The 21424-nt window shown below is 38.3% G+C and overlaps 1 long non-coding RNA gene across 1 annotated transcript in view; it reads left to right on the top strand.

The window, feature by feature from the left end:
- The first annotated feature begins 4188 nt into the window (after positions 1 to 4188).
- LOC123383428 overlaps positions 4189 to 21424 on the top strand; it is a 230535-nt gene continuing 213299 nt past the window's right edge. The window contains exon 1 of the long non-coding RNA XR_006593145.1: positions 4189 to 4457. This is a non-coding gene — a long non-coding RNA (uncharacterized LOC123383428). The remainder of the gene's footprint in view (positions 4458 to 21424) is intronic.

Raw genomic sequence — 21424 nt, 5'->3', positions numbered from 1 at the left:
CCCTGCATTAGGCTCTGTGCTGACACCTCAGAGCCTGGAGCCTGCTTCAGATTCTGTGTCTCCACCTCTCTCTCTGCACCAACCCACTTGCATTCTGTCTCTCTCTCTCAAAAATAAAAAATAAAACATTTTTAAAAATTACATTGAGATGCTATTTCTCACAAGACTTTCAGCATCCAAAAATTTGATGACTTGACAAATTAGTGAGGATATGAGCATTATCCTATATTGTTGGTGAAAATAAAAAAACAGTGAAATGCCCTGTGAAGGGGAATTTGGAAATACCTAACAAAATTACATGTTCATTTATCCTTTAAACAATTCTCTTATACTCCTAAAAAATGCAAGCAAAGCTACAAAATAGTGTATGCTCAGGATTATAAATTGCATTATTTTTAATGTTTGTACTATTTGTTATAACAAATGAACTGGAAACAAAATATTTATTAATAGTGGTTTGCTTGATTAAGCTATGGTGTATCCGAATAACAGAGCACATACAACTGTAGAAAAGAATGCAGGACATCTCCTACCCTATTATAGAGTCATTTCTAAGATATATTAAGTTAAACAAAACCAAAAAAACTAAGATTAATTAAAGTGAATATAGTAACTATCATTTACAAATAAAATATATAGTATGTATGGGAAATGGAAAGAAAACCCAAGTATATGTATACAGTAGAAAAAGAAAATAGAATCAAGATTGTTTTTTATTCAGTAGGATTTTTCCTGAGCTTGCTAGGTATTTCAACACCTAAAAATAGATAACTTTGTTAATTAAAAATATGGCACAAAGTGAAGGTCAATTTTTAATGTTCACAATTTCAAATATATTAATCATAAAAAGCAAATTTTAGACAATTGTCTTTAATTAGAGGTAGTTTTGGCTAAGAAATTGATTACAGTGCATGGATTTGTACCAAGAATAAATATTTTGCTTATGTTTTATTGAAACATAATCAATTTATAATATTGGGTAAGTTTAAGGTGTACGATGTGTTAATTTGATACATTTACATATGTTGCCATAGGATCCCTACCGTAGGCCTTAGTGAATATCCTCTATCATGTCATGTAATTATCATTTCTTTTTTGTAAATATACTGACTTCCATTCTCAAAAGTTTTCCAGTTTGGGTAAAAAAATTTTATGATGATTTGTACCTCTAGTTCCTAGATGACTGTACTGCCAAATATAGTAGCCACAACACACACATCATTTGTAGAGTATCGTCCTCAAGGAGTGTAACTCAATGGAAGCAATGTAAATTAGTGGAAAGGACAATTTATGTTTTCCCAAAGAAACGGGGCAGAATCTGAAACTCACTGCAATCAATAGAATGCAGCAGAAGTGACACTGTGCTGGTTTCAAACCTAAATCTATGAAGGCCCAGCAGCTTTCACTCTAGGGGCTCTTGGAAGCTATTTGCAATTATGTGAGAAGCCTACCCACAAGGAGAAGCCATGTGAAGGGAAGCCAAGGTGCCATGGTGAACTTTCTTAGTTGAGATCCTAGACAAAAGCCAGCATCACCTGTCAGCCACGTGGTTAGCATAGTCGCCATTTCCACCCAGTTGAGCCCCAGATGATAGCTGGCCCACCGGACATGTGGAACACACATTCCATAAAATCTTGAGAAATAATAAAATTGATTTTTCAATCAAACTGTCTATTTTGAGATAATCATAGATTAACATGCAGTGGTAAGAAATATATGGAGAGAGTGTATGTACCTTGTAACCAGTTTCCCCCATGTTAACATTTTGCAAAATGATAATACATCACAAACATGGTATTAACATTGTTGCAACCCACTCAGCTTATTCAAAATTTCCCAATTTTACTTACACTCATTTGTGTGTGTGTATTTAGTTCTGAGCAACTTGATTTCATGTGAAGTTTTATGTATCCAACATCACAGTCAAGACACAGAACAGTTCCATTGCCCTTTTATAACCTTTTATAAACAAGCTCACCACCCCACTCTACAATCCCTAGTGAGCAGTAATCTCATCTCCATTTCTGAGACTTAGTCTTTTTAAAAAGTGTTATGTAAATGGAATTATATAGCATGTATAATTTTAGATTGGCTTTTTTCAAAAAATACAATTCCCTGGAGATTCATCCAAGATATTGTATTTGTCAATAGTTTATTCTGTTTTATTGCTGAGTAGTATTCCATGGTATGGATTTACCAGTCTGTTTAGCCATTCACCCATTGATTTTTGTGTGACTATAAATTTTTATTTCTTTGGGATAAATGTCCAAATGTACAATTGCTAGGTCCTATGGTCCATGCTTGGTCTTTTGTAGTTGTTGTTTATTTATTAATTTTTTTAAAGAAACTGCTAAACTATTTTCCAAAATAAAGTTGGTTAGGTCTGCAGAAAAAACCTTGCAAGGGTTTTGATAGGACTTGCATTAAACCTATAGATCCATTTGGGGAGAATTAACGTCTTTACTATGTGAGTCCTCCAATCCATGGATGCAGTATCTCTCCATTTATTTAGGTTTTCTTGGATTTCTTTCATCGACATTTTGTAATTTTCAGCATACAGATTCTATACATGTTTTGTTAACTTCATACTCAACATTTCATTTTCTTTGGAGTAATTGTAAATGGTAGTTTTAATTTTGGTTTATGCAAGCTCGTTTTTAGTATACAGAAATGCAGTTGAATTCTGTGTATTGATCTTGTATCCTGTGACCTTGGTGGACATGCTTATAAGTTCTAGCAATCATTTTGTAGATTCCTTGGGATGTTTTTCATATAAAATCATGATATTTGCAAATAGGGATAATTTTATTTACTCCTTTCCAATATGTATACCTTTTATGTCTTTTGCTTGCCTTATTGAAGTGGCTAGAACTGCCAGTATTATGTTTAATACCAGTGATGAGAGCAGACATAACTGTGTTATTCCCGATCTTGGAAGTGGAGAGTGTTCAGTCTTTCACGCTTAAGCATGAAGTTAGCTGTAAGTCTCTTGTAAATGTTCTTTCTTACATTGACATAATTTCTATTGCAACCTTCCTGAGAGTTTTTAAAATCATAAATAAAAATGCATCATTCATCCATTTTTTTTAAACTGTCAAGTGCTTTTTCTGAATCAGTTGATAAGATCGTGTAATTATATTTTTTTTAGGCCGGTAATGTTCCAATGATGATCAAGTGCTGAAAGCCTGAAATAAACCCCACTGGTCCATGGTATATCATTGTTTTTATGTATTTTCAGGTTCAATTTAATAATATTTTGTTGAGATTTTTGGCATCTAAGATCATGAGACATATTAATCTTTAATTTTCTTTTTTGCACTGTCTTTTTCAGTTTTGGGTATCAGGGTGATACTGTTCTATTTGAGAAGTGTCCCCCATACTTCTATCATCTATAAGAGATAAAGTGAATTATTATTTAAATATTTGAAAAAAAAGTTTCAGTGAAGCCTTCTGGACCTGGAAATTTCTTTTTCAGGAGCCCTTAAATTACAAATTCAGATTCTTTAGTGGTTCTGGGATTTGCTGATTTTCTGTCTACTTCTACCAGTTGCTGAGAGGGAGGTGTTGAATTCTTAATTATAAATGTGGATTTGTTATTTCTTCTTTTCGATCTGTCATTTTTGGTTCATGTTGTTCAAGGCTGTCTGGCACATACATAGTTAGGGTTGTCATGTTTTACTTTCTGGTGGGTTACTTGCATGTTATAGGATTTCATCTTGATTTATTATGGTGTTTTTGAGTATGTTTTTGGCATATAGTTTTCTTAGTTGTTCTGGTTCTGGTTATTATAATACCTATGTGACATAATAGTCTATTGGATTCAACATTTTACCATTTTGTGTGAAGTGTGCAAACCTTACTTTTTTTGGATCTGTTTACCTTCCTTACTTTTTGAGTATCAGATGTTGTTATAATTTTGTTTCAGTCATCAAATATGATTTTTAAATCCCATGAGGAGAAGGATAATATATTGGAGGACTTGTATTTCTTTTCATTTTTTTTTCCATCTTGCCAGATGCTCTAAGGTTCCTTATTTTATTATTTCCTTTCTGTTTAAAATTTTTCCTTTAAACATTCTTTGAGTAAGGTTGATAGCAGCCACATGCTTAGTTTTCCTTGGTCTGGGAAAGTCTTTTTTTCCCCTTCATTCCTAAAATAATTTCACCTGTTGGAGGGGGTCGTCGAGAGAACGTGAACTCTGGCTGACCCACGAACTGGACCTAGCCAATCAGAAGCTCCTCGCCCCCTCCCCTTGCCTTTAAATGTGCTTTCCGCTTGCCTTCCCCATATCAGAAGCTTCCTCAAGGACGCCGTTGTCAGTTAACGGAGTGGTTTTGAGTTCGCCTGATCTGTTTGGTGACTGGGCTTCATTCAAGTCTGTATAAAAACTTTTAAGATTCTGGCAAGCTGGTGCAGAGATCTATTCGTCTTGCAGCTGCCCAAGACAAGCCTTATAAGTAAGTTCCCTTGCTTATTAAACCTGCCCTCTACCAATCTGCAATGACTGGCCCTTTTCTTTGGCCTCACCTTGCCTTGTGTGTACAAGGATGGCCATGGACCAAGTTGTGGAGAGGGGTGGCCTATATGTTTGATGTTTGTGGACCACGTGGGTGCGCCCCCCCCCCCAAACGACAGCTGCTCTAATGTGCTTGTTTGAGGAATCGCATGGAAAGCACAGCGACAGAGAAGTGAAGCGCGTGGCCGTGCAGTGGGCTGGTCTCAGCTGTGGGCATTTCGGCTGGTCACCAATGCCCAATTAGAGCCCGAAGTCCAAGTTGGAAAAAGAGCGGAGGTTAGAGAAGGACCCATGGGTGTCTGCTCCTCTCCTAGCTTTGGGGCTGGCAGGCAATGTGGGAGAGCAAGATAATAAATTGGAGACATTAGTGTGCTATTTTTAAAGCTAGGAGGGTGCAGGCTGCTGTGGATTAAGATCTGAGCATTTGTGACAAAGCCTGATTGGGACACTAAAGAGGTGGAATCCCTAGGAAAGTGAGGATGTTGTGGTGCCTGACAGCGAAACCTACAAAACACCACCCAGCGGTCTAACCCCTAACATAAAGGAGAGCAAAGCACAACACCAGCCAGCCAGTGGAGTAGCCCCCAATTCAGGAAATGTTCATAAGAGAATATACTCCCACTGAGCTCATGGATAAAGCTGCCAAGTTCCAGAAGAAGGCCAGGGAAAGTATCCAGGCACAGTTAGGTTAGTGTGGCTAAGGAATGTGGGGGGAGGGGCAGAGAAAGTGAGCCACATCATCACTCAATCTGATGTCCAGCAGTTTCTGCGGAGTGCTCTGGGGTTCAAGATACCCACTCTCTTATTAATTGGATTATTCTAGCCTGCAGGGTGGCTTGGCCCAATGAATGGGAACTCCCTGGGCATGTGGGACTCTGGGAATCTATAAAGGAGGTATAATACATTCTTAAGGGTTGGGGAATGACACAAACAATCTACACCTGTATCTTCGAAGCCCCTGACTTGGCCACATTCACTGTAGGAATGAAAGCCAAGATACTCTAGTCCATCTCTAGCACTTGGTATTGGACACTGATATTCATTCTTTTTTTTTTTTCTTTTTTTTTTTTTTCAACGTTTATTTATTTTTGGGACAGAGAGAGGCAGAGCATGAACGGGGGAGGGGCAGAGAGAGAGGGAGACACAGAATCAGAAACAGGCTCCAGGCTCTGAGCCATCAGCCCAGAGCCCGACGCAGGGCTCGAACTCACGGACCGCGAGATCGTGACCTGGCTGAAGTCAGACGCTTAACCGACTGCGCCACCCAGGCGCCCCAAGACACTGATATCCATTCTGCACCCAGTCATGGGACAAGATATTTATAATGGGCAATCCATTATTGATCTGGGAGAGACTGGCAAATCCCCTGAATGGGTACAGACTGTGGGAAAAATCTGAGACAGGGAGAGGGTGGAAATTCCTATGAGTGCCTGCTGTATGGATGGATCTAGTCAGGACAATGTGTTCACATGGACCACAGTCACCACTCATCCCAGTATAGACACCATCTGGATAGAAACAGGAATGGACCATGGTAGCCACTTGTCTGAACTCAGAGTGGTTTGGATGATGGTCACTCATGAGTCCTGGCCGTTAACCCTTTGCACTGACAGTTGGGATGTTCTAAAAGTATTAACCCTATGGCCTAGATAGTAGGAAGCCAAAGGGTGGATAATCGTGAATAAGCCCTTGTTTCCCCTCCTGGCCACCATCTTGATGTTCCTGGGTGGTAGAGGCAAGTCTCAGGCCCAAGAGGATGAAAAAACTTACCGAGCCATGTTAACATGTTGCAGCAGGTTCCTCTTTGCTGGTGCATCTTGACTGTGCAGTATCTCTGGGTGGAAGAGAGGTCAAATAAAGGAGAAGGCTTCCTTTAACCTCATGTTGTTAGTGGGGGCTCTGGTAGGGCCCCATGCCACTGCTGCCATTTTCACATGGCATTTTTGGTGTGACTTTTGTTCATTGAGGGGTGTGTGGGAATGGATATTGTGCTAGCCTGCATTAGAGGGTCAGGAAATGCCAAGCCTGAGTAACCTTTTCCTGTTGGATGGGAGAGTTGTAAACATTCTGAAGTTAGCTTTTTCCTCCATTTCTGGAGTCTTCCTTTCCGCCTTTAAGAGTTGTGTTTTGGGTTGGTTGGTTGGTCTTTGGCATCACCAGAGATTATAGTTGTACTTAGCACAGAGGAACAGGGAGACATGAATTTACACCATTTTGTTTGGACCAGTGTCCTATTTCTTAATTTTACCAATAAAATGGGTAGCAAATGACATCTCATTCTGGCATTGATTTGCATTGCCCTGGTCACTAATGTGGCCGAGCACCTTTCCATTTGTTTTTCTCCTATATATGTTTTCTGTGAAAGTCGATGTCTTTATATCTTCTACTGGGTTATTGGTCCTTTTCTTTAAGAGAAATTTGGGTTGAAACGTCAAAGTCACTTCAAAGAAGGAGGACAGCTGCTAAGGTCAAATAAAGAAACCTCAATTTCAAAGAATAAATAGCCTCCTCAGCTGTAGTAGCTGATGGCCAATTGGTATTAAGCTGAACTGTGGTGTTAGGAGTACTTCCAGAATAGTTTAGAGGGATTTTTAAAAAGAATTTTCCATTACCTATTGGTTTCTATCTGGGTCCAAATCTTAGACCTCTGCTGGGTGTTAAGAAAAGAGGAAAAAGTGACAGGATATTATTTTGGTAGTGAGATGGAGAGAAAGGGCCAGGGCTGGGTAAAATTGGGAGGCGGGGTCTGTGCTAGATGCTCTTTCTCCATTAATCTCCACTTCTGGGTTTCTCAGTTCTTCAGTTTTCCAGTGCCTACGCAGCTCCTCATGCCTTCTGAATGTTGTACAGTGAGTGATACTCCATCCAGGCTTTTCCCTCCATAGGCACTGGCTCAGGCTCCCTTTGTTATTCATCCCCCGGCCCTCTAGCTATCAGAGCCCCTCCTACTCCAGTGCTGATAATAAAAATGCACAATTTTTTTTCTTAATTTTTTTTTCAACGTTTTTATTTATTTTTGGGACAGAGAGAGACAGAGCATGAACAGGGGAGGGGCAGAGAGAGAGGGAGACACAGAATTGGAAACAGGCTCCAGGCTCTGAGCCATCAGCCCAGAGCCTGACGCGGGGCTCGAACTCCCGGACGGCGAGATTGTCCTGGCTGAAGTCGGACGCTTAACCGACTGCGCCACCCAGGCGCCCCAAAAATGCACAATTTTTGAAGAAGTCTTCTTTAACAAGCACCTTTCTAAAAGTTGTACCTAAATTTATACATTTTATCCCCGGAACAGCTCTTTGAGATCCCAATTTGCTGTTCTCACAAATCATGGATTCTTTTGTAGAAAGAGGAAAATTAGACTCAAATGTTCAATAACTAGCCCAAAGTTGCATAATTAATAAGTAGCAGCCTTGGGATTCATCAAATACACAAAATCTTAATGATGCCTTAAAAAGAAAGCTAAGGTCCTTTTCATGGCTAATTCAAGCACCTTATTTAACCAGTAGCTTTCGCAAAGACTTTGGCACTTCAGATTACTTCTTTACCATAAAATCAATTTTGAAGGTAGCAGATATCGTCACAGATCTAACAAGTCAGGGAGTGGCTTCCTGAGGCATCGCCATTTCTGAGTAACTCTTTCTTAGTGGGCAAGACAAGCTGACAAAGAATCCTATGTGACTGAATGGTTGAGAGAAGGTAATGAAAAACAGTTAAAAGTGAGACTGTCAGTGCCTGTGCCTGCCACACATTTGAGTGTGTTTATCTGCAAAGTGCAGACAGTTTAGCATCATACACAGTTACTGGGTGAACTAATCTATAAAAAAGTCATTCAACACAGTCATTGGAACAACTTACATAATAAACAGTAGGTTTCACCATTATAATTGTTCCAAGAAGTGTCTTCATGTATGTTTAGATTTCCCAATTCCAAACACAGTAGGATGTGACAGAGATAGAGCAACTTTGTCCTGTTACCTGAGGCACATTTTCCAAGTTTGCACTTCCTATCCAAACACCCATCTAGGATGTCTGCCCCTGTGGGAAGACCCTACCCTCTTCTCCCTGAGATATGACTGTAACCCCCTGGCCTCCATCCCAGAATACAGCATAAGCCAAACCTCCCTGAGACCTATTTACAAAAGGGGAGTATATTTCACTAACAGTCAGACTGAGATCACAAAGCAAGGCTTTAGTATACCATAGAAAAGCTCTTGTTATTATTATAGAATATATCATTTCAAAATAGACTGAACAGTATACTTATTTCATGAAAACAGGCATGGACTATGAGATGCTGTCATAGTGAAGGCCCCAGATTGAAGGAACCCACTACTGTGTGGAATGTTAAAGAACCTGTGAGTGTCAGTATGTTTGTGGGAGTGCCAGGGTGACTCAGTTAAGTATCTGACTCGGTTTTGGCTCAGGTCACAATCTTGCAGTTTTGTGAGTTTGAGCCCCCCATTGGGCTCCACGCTGATAGTGTATGCCTGCTTGGGATATATTCTCTCCCTCCCCCTCCCCCTCCCCCCCCCCACTTGCACTCTCTGTCTCAAAATAAATAAAAAAGATGTTTGTGGGAATTCCTGACATCTATTACTGTCACAGATGCGTTCCATTTTTCTTCCCCTACTATATGATTATCATAGAAAAATGTCACCATTTCTGCTTTTACTATCGAGCACTGTTATCTCTGTGAATCATACCTGTTTCCAAGTCAAAGTTAATTATTAGAGAAAGTGCTTGGGGAAAATTAGACATCTAAACTATATGGGAAGCAAAGTTTGCATCCTAGGATTCAGAAAGATTGCTATTCATGTTTGAAGTTGAGATGTAATTCACATAAAATTCAGTATTTTAAAGTGTTCAATTCAGTGGTTTTCAAGATGTTCCTAAAGTTGGACAACCATTACCATTATCTTTAATGGTAATAAAATTCCAGAACATCGTTTACCACCCCCAAATTGGCAGTCCCTTTCTGTTGTATGCATCTCCTGCCTTATGCAAACTGATCTACATTCTGTCTTTCTAGAGTGGCCTGTTGTAGACATTTCATATAAACAGAATCATACACTTTCTGGGCTTTTATGACTGATTGCTTTAACTTAGCATGGTATTTCTAAGGTCCATCCATGCTGTATCATGTACCAGACTTTGATTCCTTTTTATGGCTGAATAATAGTCCATTTTGAGATGATACTACGTTTTATCAGTTGATGAACATTTGGGTTGTTTCTGCTTTTGGAGCTATTACAAATAATGCTGTTAGGAACATTTGTATAAACATTTTTCTGTGAACACTTGTTTCAAAATCTCTTGAGTATATACCTGGGAGTGGCATAACTGGGTCATATGGCAACTCTATGTTTAACCCTGTGAGGAAATACCAAACCATCCTCCACAGTGGATACACTATTTTACATTCCCACCAGAAAGGTTTGAAGGATCTAATTTCTGTATATCCCTCACAAACAGGTTATTTTCTACTTAAATAAATTATTATAGCCATCTTAGTGTGTGTGAAGTATTATTTATTGTAGTTTTGATTTGTATTTCCCTAGTGACTAATGATATTGATCATCTTTTTATATGTTTAAGGGCCATTTGTATATCCTATTTGGTAAAATGGCTATTCAGGTAATTTGCTCATTTATTTTTTTATTGTTTATTTATTTTTGACAGAGACAGAGCATGGGGGGGCGGGGCGGGGCAGAGAGAGAGAGAGAGAGAGAGAGAGAGAGAGAGAGAGAGAGAGAGAGAGAGGGAGGGAGGGAGGGAGGGAGACACAGAATCCAAAGCAGGCTCCAGGCTCTGAAATGTCAGCACAGAGCCCGACGTGGGGCTCAAACTCACAGACCGTGAGATCATGACCTGAGCTGAAGTCAGACGCTCAAGTGACTGAGCCACCCAGGTGCCCCGTAATTTGCTCATTTTTAAATTGGGTTGACTTTTTGTCATTGAATTCTTATTAAGAGTTCTTCATATATTTGGGATGGTAGATCCTGATCAATTGTAATATTTGCATTATTTTCTCCCATTATATGGGTCTTTTTTTTTTCAATTTCTTGATGATGTCCTTTAACCACAAAAGTTTTTAATTTTGATAAAGTCAGGTGTCCTCTAAAACTGTTACCTTATTCAAGTCGCAAAGAATTTTATACTTCCTTCTAAGAGTTAAATTGTTACAGCTCTCACAATTTAGGTCTTTTACATAATTTGAGTTAATTTTTGCATATGGCATGAGCCAGGAGTTCAACTTCATTCTTTTCCATGTGGATATCCAGTTCTCCCAGCATCATTTACTGGAAAAGCTATTCTTTTCCCTTTGTATTATCTTGGCACCCTTTTAAAAATCAATTGACTATATACATATGGGCTTATTTCTAGACTGTTGATTTTATTGATTTATATGTTTATCCATATGCCAGTACCAAAATGTCTTGATTACTGTACCTGTATAGTATATTTTTAAATTGGGCTTTTTATATTGCCTTATTAATTTTAGGATAAGCTTGTAAATTTCTACCCTCTCTAAAAAAAAAAAAAGCCTGCTGAGATTTTGATAGGGATTGTGGTGAATCTGTAGACCAATTCAGCAAATATTTGTCATTTCAAGAATATTAAGTTTTCCAAAACGTGAAGAGGTGATGTTTTTGAATTTATCTATAGATCTATGTATTCTATAGTTTTCAGTGTACAAGTTTTACACTTTTTGGTTACACTTATTTCTAAGTATTCTTTTCACACTATTGTGAATAAAACAGTTTTCTAATTTCATTTTCAGATTGTTGAGTGCAAGTGTGTGGAAATATAACTGATACTTGGTGATCTTACACATGTTGTATCCACTTTTTTTTAATTTATAAGCTCAATTACTTTTTTTGTGTATTCTTAGTATTTTTCAGATGTAAGATTATCTGTGAATAGAGATACTTTTACTTTGTACTTTCCAATCTGGGTGTCTTATTTTTTTCTTGCACAATTGCTCTGGTTGGATACTTGGTATGGTTTCAATCTTAAATCTGCCAAGAGTTGTTTTGTCACCTATTATATAATCTAACCTGCAGAATGTTTGATGTGCACTTGAGAAGAATGTGTATTCTGCTGCTGTTGGGTGGAGTGTTCTGTATATGTCTTCAAGGTCCATTTGGTCTAAAGGATGATTAAAGGTCAATGTTTCCTTGTTGATTTTCTGTATGGATGATCTGTTTATTGTAAAAAGTGCAGTATTGAAGTCCCCTACTACTATAGTACTGTTTTCTGCTTCTCACTTCAGATCTGTTAGTATTTGTTTAATATATTTAGGTGCTCTGATACTGGGTACATACATAATTAAGATTGTTATATCTTCTCAACGAATCGACCCTTTTATCATTATACAGTGATCTTCTTTGTCTCTTTTTACTTTTTTTGGCTTAAAGTGTGTTTTTTCTGGTATAAATATAGCTACCCCTACTCTATTTTGGTTTTCATTTGCATAGAATATTGTTTTCTGTCCCTTCACTTTGAGCCTATATGTGTCCTTAAAGCTGAGGTCAGTCTCTTGTAGGTGACATATAGTTGGGTCTTGGGTTTTGTTTCATTTTGTTTTTTAATCTATCCTGTTATACTATGTCTATTGATTGGACCATTCAGTTCATTTATATTTAGAGTAATTATTGATAGCTAAGGACTTGTGCCATCTTTCTGTTTTATCATTTTCTTGTACCTTTCTTCCTCTCTGGTTGCTTTCCTTTGTGAATTGATAATTTTCTATAAGGTAGGCTTTGATTTCTTCCTCTTTTTCTAATGTATATACTGTAGGTTTTTGCTTTTGGTTACCATGAGGCTTCCATGAAATATCTCACAGGGGTGCCTGGGTAGCTCAGTCAGTTAAGCCTCTGACTCTTAATCTCAGATCAAGTCTTGATCTCAGGTTTGTGAGTTCAAGCCCCACAATGGGCTCCACCAGCATGGAGCCTACTTAAAAATTAAAAAAAAAAATCTTATAACAGTGTATTTTATAGTGGTAACAATTTAACTTAAATTGTAAATATATAACTACCATTTTGCTCCTCCCTTTTATATTTCTGATGTCACAATTTGCATCTTTTTATATTGTGTATCCATGAAGAACTTACTGTAGCTATAACTATTTTTAATACTTTGGTTCTTTAACCTTCATACTGGGGTTAAATAGTTAACACACCACCATATTACAGCATGAGAGTGCTCAGAATCTGACTCTGTGCTTACCTTTACCAGTGTGTTGTATATTTTTATGTTTTCATGTTACTAATTAGCATTCTTTCATTTCAACTGGAAGAACTACTTTGAGAATTTCTTGAAACACAGGTCTTGTGATGAACTCCTCCAGCTTTTGTTTGTTGGGGAAAATCTTTACTTCCCCTCTATTTCTGAAGAACATCTTGTTGGGTAAAGTATTCTCAGTTGGTATTTTGTTTCTTTTGTGGGAGAATAAGTTCTACTTACATAAATGGGTTAGAAAAAAGCTTAGGATGGAAAGTCGCCACCACAGGGCGAAAATGCCCGAGGTTAGCTAGCGAGATGTTGTAATGGGGATCACGAGTAACTTGTTATATCACCTTTAGGAAGTTATTTCTGTCTGCCACCAATGTACCTTGATTACAAGCTCCACTTGCCACCCCCGGACGCTTTGCTTTTTACACACACAAGTTAATGATTACTATCTGATTGTTTTCTACAAGTTTACCTGTGTAAGATCTTGTTTTTTTCATGTTCATCACGTGGGTAATATCTTGTGCTCAGTAAACACGGAGACAAAACCCCTGCTTGGGCCTCTTGTCTCCTCCTGGACATTAGCCTTTTGTATGCAATTCTGCATCTGGTTTCTTGCAAGACAAGAACTCCAGACGCACAGTCTGTGACATTCGTTAAGCATTTTGAGTATACCATCCCAGTCTCTTCTGGCCTGCAAAGTCTTTGCTGAGAAATCCACTAATAAACCAAGAAAACCCCATAAGGTTGAGATTTTTTACATTCTCTTTTTAAAATTCTTTAAAAATTCTTTGATTGTAGACAGTTTTATTGTAATGTGTCTTAGGATAAATTTTGGACTGAAAATTTTAGATGAGCTGTTAGTTTCATAAAGTTCAATTGTCAAAATCTCTGCCCAGGGTTGAAAAGTTCTCAGCCATTATTTTTTTTTAAATGAGTTTCTAACCCACTTCTTCCTCTCTTGTCTTTATCTGATTCTAGTGATACATGGTGTTGTTTTCTTTAATGGTGTCTCCTAATTCCCATAGGCTTTCTTCATTCCTTTTCATTTTATTTTCTTTTTGCTTCTCTGATTGGCTAATTTTAATAGTTATTTCCTCTAGGTCAATGATGATCTCTTTTGCTTGGTTGAATCTGATACTGAACAAGAATCAGATGCCCTGAAAAAGTTCTAGCAATAAACTCTGATTTATAAATTCTATTCAAATTAAGTTAAATCATATTTGGAAAAATGATATTTGTAATTTTCCTTAACATTATGCTACCCTCCAGGCTCCTAAGTAATTTTTAGGAAGGAACTATCTTGTCTCTGAAACACATTAGAAAGGGAAGGAGTAATATCAAGAGTTTTCCATCTGAATTCTGGAGTTTGTTTTAGGGATTTTAAAAATGTTTCAATTTTAAAGTTTAATACAATGTTAACCTATTTTAAAATGGTAACACACACATTTAAATGTATTATAATCACACTTGTAACACACTGGAGACTGACAGATCATTATCTTGTACTGATAGATTAACCAGTCTTGGATATAGATTTTAGAATGATGTTCTTTTATCTTTTAACTATGCATTGATTATGAATTTTGTAGCTTGTACCTATTCTTTGATAGAAATGAAGGAAAAAAAGGAAGGAAGTAAAGGAGGGAAGGAGGAAGAAAAGAGTGAAAAAAGGAAGTAATCAGCTGTGTTCTTGTCTTTTAACCCCAGATGTTATACCTGTATATTACAAATACACTATTACCATATAAATTTGCAGAGAAAGTTCAGACATATTAATTTCTTACTTTCTCTCTTTGTGATAGAATTACCCTGTGCTTAATAACAAATGAGGACACAAAATTATTCCTTTTTAAATTATTAATTATAGTCACTATGCTGTACATTAGGTCTCTATAACTTCTTCATCTTACAACTAAATGTTTATAAACTTTGATCAGTATCTTCCTTTTCCCTCTATCCCCCTGTCTCTGGTAACCATTATTTTATCCTCTGCTACTATGAATATGGCTTTTTTTAAAAAAATTCCATATATTAGTGAGATCATGCAGTATTTGTCTTTCTGTGTCTGGCTTACTTCACTTAGCATAATGTCCTCCAGGTTCATCCATGTTGATACAAATGGCAGGATTTCCTTCTTTGTAAGACTGAATAATAATCCTCTGTGTGTTTGTGTGTAAGTATGTGTATGTGCATCACATTTTCTTGGCTACTGTGAATAATGCTGTAGTGAACATGTGAGTGCAGATACCTGCAGATAGTGATTCTATTTTTTTTTTTTTTTTTTTTTGGATAGCAGGCATAGAATTTTAAAGTTCTAAAGTATGGACAGTTTTAGCAATTATTGTAAAATAATTTACGCTTTAAATTTTGATGTTTATGAAAAATAATTCTATGCATTGTTTAACTGTTGAGCTTCATGTAGTTAATGCAAATTTAATTCCTGTTTAGTGCCAGGGTACTCTTCAGGTGCCTGGCAGAAGGACCTCATGAATCACAGGACTCTCACAAATATGTGATGAATATATAATGTGACATCATGTAGTGATGACTGTTAGGAAGAAATATCAGAGAAGGGGGCTGAAGGACAGAAATGAGAAGGTGTTTTTTAGATAAGGTACCCATGGAGATCTTGGTCAGGGATTTCTTCTGAACAGAGATCAGAAGGAAGTTGAAGAGGCTGTGTTAATATTTGTAGAAGACAATTGTAAAGAAAAAGCTTTGAGTGTTTTAGAAACTGTAAAAAAGTCAAAGAATGAAATGAAGCAAAGGAGGAAGCAGGGTGGGGGGAAAGAGAGCCTGAGGTCTGCCATGATAGGTCCATTATGATTGGTGAAATGGTTACCTCTCCCCCATTGAAAGGACTTAGGGCCCTGGAATCAAGGGCTGGGGCAGGGAAAGTCCTGATAAATCTTGTTGAGTCAGAAAGTAAGGAAGTGCTTTAGAAAGCAAACAGGGATATGTTAAAAAAAAAAAAAAGTACTTTGAAGGTGATTTCACTGTCCAAATTGGGGAAAATTGGAGTGTTAATGTTAATAATGCAACTTTGAATGATAGCCCATTAAACTGATTCTATATTGATACTAAAATAATAGAAGACAAGGAGAGGAATAGCTGTATTTCATAGAACAAGGCCAGCTAATTTAGAAAGGATGATAAAAAGGAAAGTTACTATTTTACTACAACCATAGTAATAATTGCTTCAACCAGGAATGGATGCTATAGCCATTGGGTAAAAGTTGCTAGGGAGGTAGATATATACATATTTTGTTCTGTTTTATTTTCTTTGTAGATAAAAAATAGCATGAAGTCTACCTTCTTAAGAATTTTTTTTTTTCAACGTTTATTTATTTTTGGGACAGAGAGACAGAGCATGAACAGGGGAGGGGCAGAGAGAGAGGGAGACACAGAATCGGAAACAGGCTCCAGGCTCTGAGCCATCAGCCCAGAGCCTGACGCGGGGCTCAAACTCACGGACCGCGAGATCGTGACCTGGCTGAAGTCGGACGCTTAACCAACTGTGCCACCCAGGCGCCCCCAAAAATAGCATGAAGTCTACCTTCTTAAGAAATTTTTAAGTGGATAACAGCATTGTTAACCATATGCAAGTTGTTGTAGATCAGATTTCTAGAACTTTTTAATCTCCTATGACTGAAACTCTATACTCATTCAACCACAATTCCCTATTTTCCTATCTCCCTGGTACTTCATAACCACCATTCTACTTTCTAAGAGTTTGACAACTTTAAATCTTCTGTATATGTGGAATCATGCAGTGTTTTTCCATTTATGACTGGCTTACCTCTCTTAGCAGGATGTCCTTAAGTTTCATCCCTGTTGTAGCATATGGCAGGATTTCCTTCTTTTTAAAGAGCAAATGATATTCTCTTGTGTGTATATACTATATTTCTTAATCCATTCATCCACCTAAGGACATTTAAGTTGTTTCCACCTTGTGGTCATTGTGAATAATGTTATAATGAACATGGGATTGCAAATACCTTTCACATAACTGTTTTCAATTCTTTTGGATAAATAACTGGACGTAGAATTGTTGAATTATAGGGTAGTTTTCTTTTTCAATGTTCTGAGTAGACTCCATACTGTTTTCCATAGTAGCTGCAACATTTTACGTTCCCAGTGACAGTACACAAGTGTTGCACTTTGTCCACATCCCTGCCAACACTTATTTTTTGATTTTCTGATAATGGCTATCCTAACAGGTATGAGATCATATCTCATTATGGTTTTCATTTGCCTTTCCCTGATGATTAGTGACAGTGAGCATCCATTCATGTGTTTGTTGGCCATTTGTATATCTTCTTTGGAAAACTAGGCATTTTGTCATTTTTCTCCACTTAATTGAAGAATAATGGACAAATGTATATACCTAAAGTGTACAACATGATTACCTGATATACATTGTTAAATGATTACCAAGATCAAAATAATCAACAAATTGATCACTTCACATAGTTAACTCTCTGTGGTGTGAATGCTTAAGATTTTTCAGAAACTTTCTAGTCTATAATACTGTATTGTTAACTATACTTATTGTGCTGTACATTAAATGCTTAGAATGCTTCTTAGAACTGAAGTTTTACCCTTTGACCTACATTTCCCATTTCCCCTCCTCTCCCCTCCCCTCCAGGAAACCACCATTCTATTCTGTTTGATGAAATAGCTTTTTTGTTTTAAATACTACCTGTTAGTGATACTATACAGTAATTGTCTTTTTTTTTTTGTCTCACTTACTTCATTTAGCATAATGCTCTACAGGTTCATCCGTTTTGTCATAAATGGCAACATTAACTTCATTTTATGGCTAAAATAATATTCCACTTTACACATATATATCTGTATATATCACATTTTATTTATGGAAAAACATTTGGGTTATTTGTATAACTTGGCAATTGTGAATAATGCTGCAGTGAATGTGGGACTGCAGATAAATCTTCAAGATGCTGGTTTCATTTTCTTTGGGTATATGTATCTAGAATTTGAATTACTGGATCATATGATAACTCTGTTTTTAAATTATTGAGCAGTTAGCATATTGTTTTCCATGATGGCTGTACCAATTTACATTCCCATCAAAGTATATAGGGACTTCCTTTTCTTGACATCCTCACCAGCATTTGATATCTCTTATATTTTTGATAATAGCCATCCTAACAGATGTGAAGTAATATTTCATGGTAGTTTTGATTTGTATTTTCCTGAGGACTAGTGAAGGTAACCACCTTTTCATGTACCTTGTAATCTTGTGTGGAAATAAATCTGTTGGAGGCCTCTCCCAGTCTTTTAATCAGATTATTTTTTGCTATTCAGTTGGATGAGTTCTTTCTATATTTTGGATATTAATCCCTTATCAGATATAAGCTATGCAAATATTTTCTCTTGTTCCACAGATAGACTTTTCAAAATAGTCTCAGACTATTCCACCAGGGTTTTGCAGCCTCCTTCCTGGATCCCAGATCTCTCACAATGGCACTTTGGTCTGTGAGTGACTGTCAAATTAGTGTTGCTATGGAGGAGATATGAGCGCAAGGCCTCCTATTCAGTCATCTTTGTGACATCACTTGTGATAACTCTCAATATTAGATAATGGTATTTTATCAGCACTAAAATTTCAGAGTGAGTTTTTTGTGTGATACATAAGAGAATGGGTTTTTCTGTAGGAGATATAGGCTAAAATACTTATGCATGAAGTTTTCATGATTGCTCAAATTTTTCAGCCAAAAATGTGTATCAGATTTATATAAAAATGATGATATATGACATATTTTCATTTTTTTGGAAACCTATTTATGTGTTAAAACCTAGTTGTAATGCACACACGTGTGCGTGCACACACACAGTAAGGCAGAAATTGAAGAAAATGAAGATACATCAGATATCCATAAAAATTACAAAGTGTCACATATTTGTTTCATTTTCATTGTTCTGAAACCTCTTTATAGGTTGAACCTATTTATATGCCGTGTGTGTGTGTGTGTGTGTGTGTGTGTGTGTGTGTGTGTGTGTTGTGTATATACAGACAGAGACAGGAGCGGAAATGGGGCAAGCTGTTAACAATCTAGGTAACGGATATATGAATATTTTTATTAGCAACTTTTCCAGGAGTTTCACCTTTTTCCTTTTTTTAATGTTTGTTTATTTTTGAGAGAGAGAGTGAGTACAAGGAAGCATGAGCAGGGGAGGGGCAGAGAGAGAAGGAGACAGAAGATGTGAAGTGGGCTGTGTGCTGACGGCAGAGAGCCAGATGCTGGGCTCAAACTCACTAGCCATGAGATGCTTAACTGATGGAGCCACCCAGGTGCCCCTGACATTTTTTCAAAATAAAAAAAGGTGCAGGGAAATTTTATTCTTTCTGCTGTTTTGTATATGTCGATTCTTTAGGAATTACTTTGTTATTCAAGAAGGCATGGGCTCTTGGCACCATGTTTCAGTGAGATCTCTAATCACTTAATACTAAATTTACTTAGCATTTTGATGACATGCATCTCTTATATTTGTCCTTATTTCACTCCTCCTGCCTCTTCCTCAGGTCTTCTCCCCTCAAGTCAAAGAAATAGTTGATAAATCCTACTTTATACAGTTTCATTTTTCATTGTTTTTGAACTTTCTCCTGCCTTACTTTAATTATGCCCATCACAGTGTCCTAAGTTTAAATCCCATATGTTGATCCGTTCATTGAACAAATAGGTAGAAACTGTGTGCTCACTATGCTTTAGGTACTGTTCTAGGGGACTGATGCCTCCTATTCTTTTCCATATGTCAGGTGCTATACAAACACCAAGATACAACCACTTATATGTTGTAAATTTTTTCCTCCCTTACTCAAAATACAGAAGCTAGTATTTGAAATTTCCACCATGAGAATTACTTCTTTGAGTTTTCTTACAGTCTCTGGAAGACTGCCTGGCATGTAATAGAAGCTTAATGAAAATGAATGAATGAAGATGCAAATATATTACCGGGGAGTGTTAGTCAATTCAAGTGTTACAGATTCAGCCAAAAGAAGATGACATTGGCTAACTTCATTGCAAAGCATATTTATTTCAAGAACACAGTATCGGTAGAAAAAAAATAGATGGGAAGAAATTCTACCAAATTTGGATCAGAAGGACAAAACTAGGAAGCTGTGGGGAACTAGGGAACAGGAACAGTATCTTTAAGAGCAATACAGCCTTGGGGTGCCTGTGTGGCTGAGTTGGTTAAGCATCTGACTCGATTTCAGCTCTGGCCATGATCTCACTGTTTGTGAGATAGAGCCCCACATCCAGCTCTGCACTGCTAGTGCAGAGCCTGCTTGGGATTCTCCCCTCCCCCCTCCCCCTCTCCCCCCGCCCCCTCCCTACCTCCCCACCTCCCCCTCCCCACCTCCCCACCTCCCCCTCCCTACCTCCCCCTCCCTACCTCCCCCTCCCTACCTCCCCCTCTCCCCCTCCCTACCTCCCCCTCTCCCCCTCTCCCCTCCCCCTCTCCCCCTCTCCCCCCCTCCCCCCTCCCCCCTCCCCCTCTCCCCCTCTCCCCCTCCCTACCTCCCCCTCTCCCCCTCTCCCCCTCTCCCCCTCTCCCCCTCCCTACCTCCCCCCTCCCCCCTCCCCCTCTCCCCTTCTCCCCCTCCCCCTCTCCCCTTCTCCCCCTCCCCCTCCCCCTCTCCCCTCTCCTCTTCCCTACCTCCCCCTCCCCCTCTCCTCTTCCCTACCTCCCCCTCTCCCCCTCCATAACTCCCCCTCCCCCCCTCCATAACTCCCCCTCCTGCTCCCCCTCCTGCTCCCTACCTCCCCCTCCCCCCTCCCCCTCTCCCCCCTCTCCCCCCTCTCCCCCTCTCCCCCTCTCCCCCTCTCCCCCTCCCCCCCTCCCCCCCTCCCCCCCTCCCCCCCTCCCCCTCTCCCCCTCCCCCTCCCCCTCTCTGCTTCCCTACCTCACCCTCCCCCTCCATAACTCCCCCTCCATAACTCCCCCTCCATAACTCCCCCTCCATAACTCCCCCTCCATAACTCCCCCTCCATAACTCCCCCTCCATAACTCCCCCTCCATAACTCCCCCTCCATAACTCCCCCTCCATAACTCCCCCTCCCTCTCCCCCTCTCCCTCTCCCCGTGTCTAATAATTTTTCATGTATCATGAAAGAAGGTGAATGCAACGTAGCTACAAAAATAATTAGCTCCTAATACAACCTTTATATTATCATTCATTTGAATCACTGATGTAGAAGAATATTTTGTTCCATTCTCTAAAGAAATACCTTGTACCAAATATCAGATCATGCAGGAAAATACTTAAAAATCAGAATCTAATCTCCATGATGAACTAGGGAAATTCTGTATCTTCTGCTTTGGATTATCATCATCATTTATTCATTGCCTACAAGAATATTTTGACTATCAGATGTTGATCTAGAATCCTGTTTCTGAAGAATTCTCACTACTGATTACTTTAGCAACAAAGATCTATATTATAGTTTCATATAATTTAGCAGTTGCTTACAAAATAATTGAATACAACCTGTTCACATGAGCAACTAGAGGTCTTCAGAGATTAAATGATTTCACCAAAGTCATCCAAACTTACTGTGTCAAAGTTAGGACAATCTACCTCTTGTTTGATGCTTTAACATACATGGTGCATTAGTTTCCTATGTAAGATGTTTCAAGTTCCTTT

Source organism: Felis catus, chromosome X, assembly GCF_018350175.1.
Source record: "Felis catus isolate Fca126 chromosome X, F.catus_Fca126_mat1.0, whole genome shotgun sequence".
Taxonomy (NCBI): domain Eukaryota; kingdom Metazoa; phylum Chordata; class Mammalia; order Carnivora; family Felidae; genus Felis; species Felis catus.
This window is presented reverse-complemented; position numbering and strand designations above follow the sequence as displayed.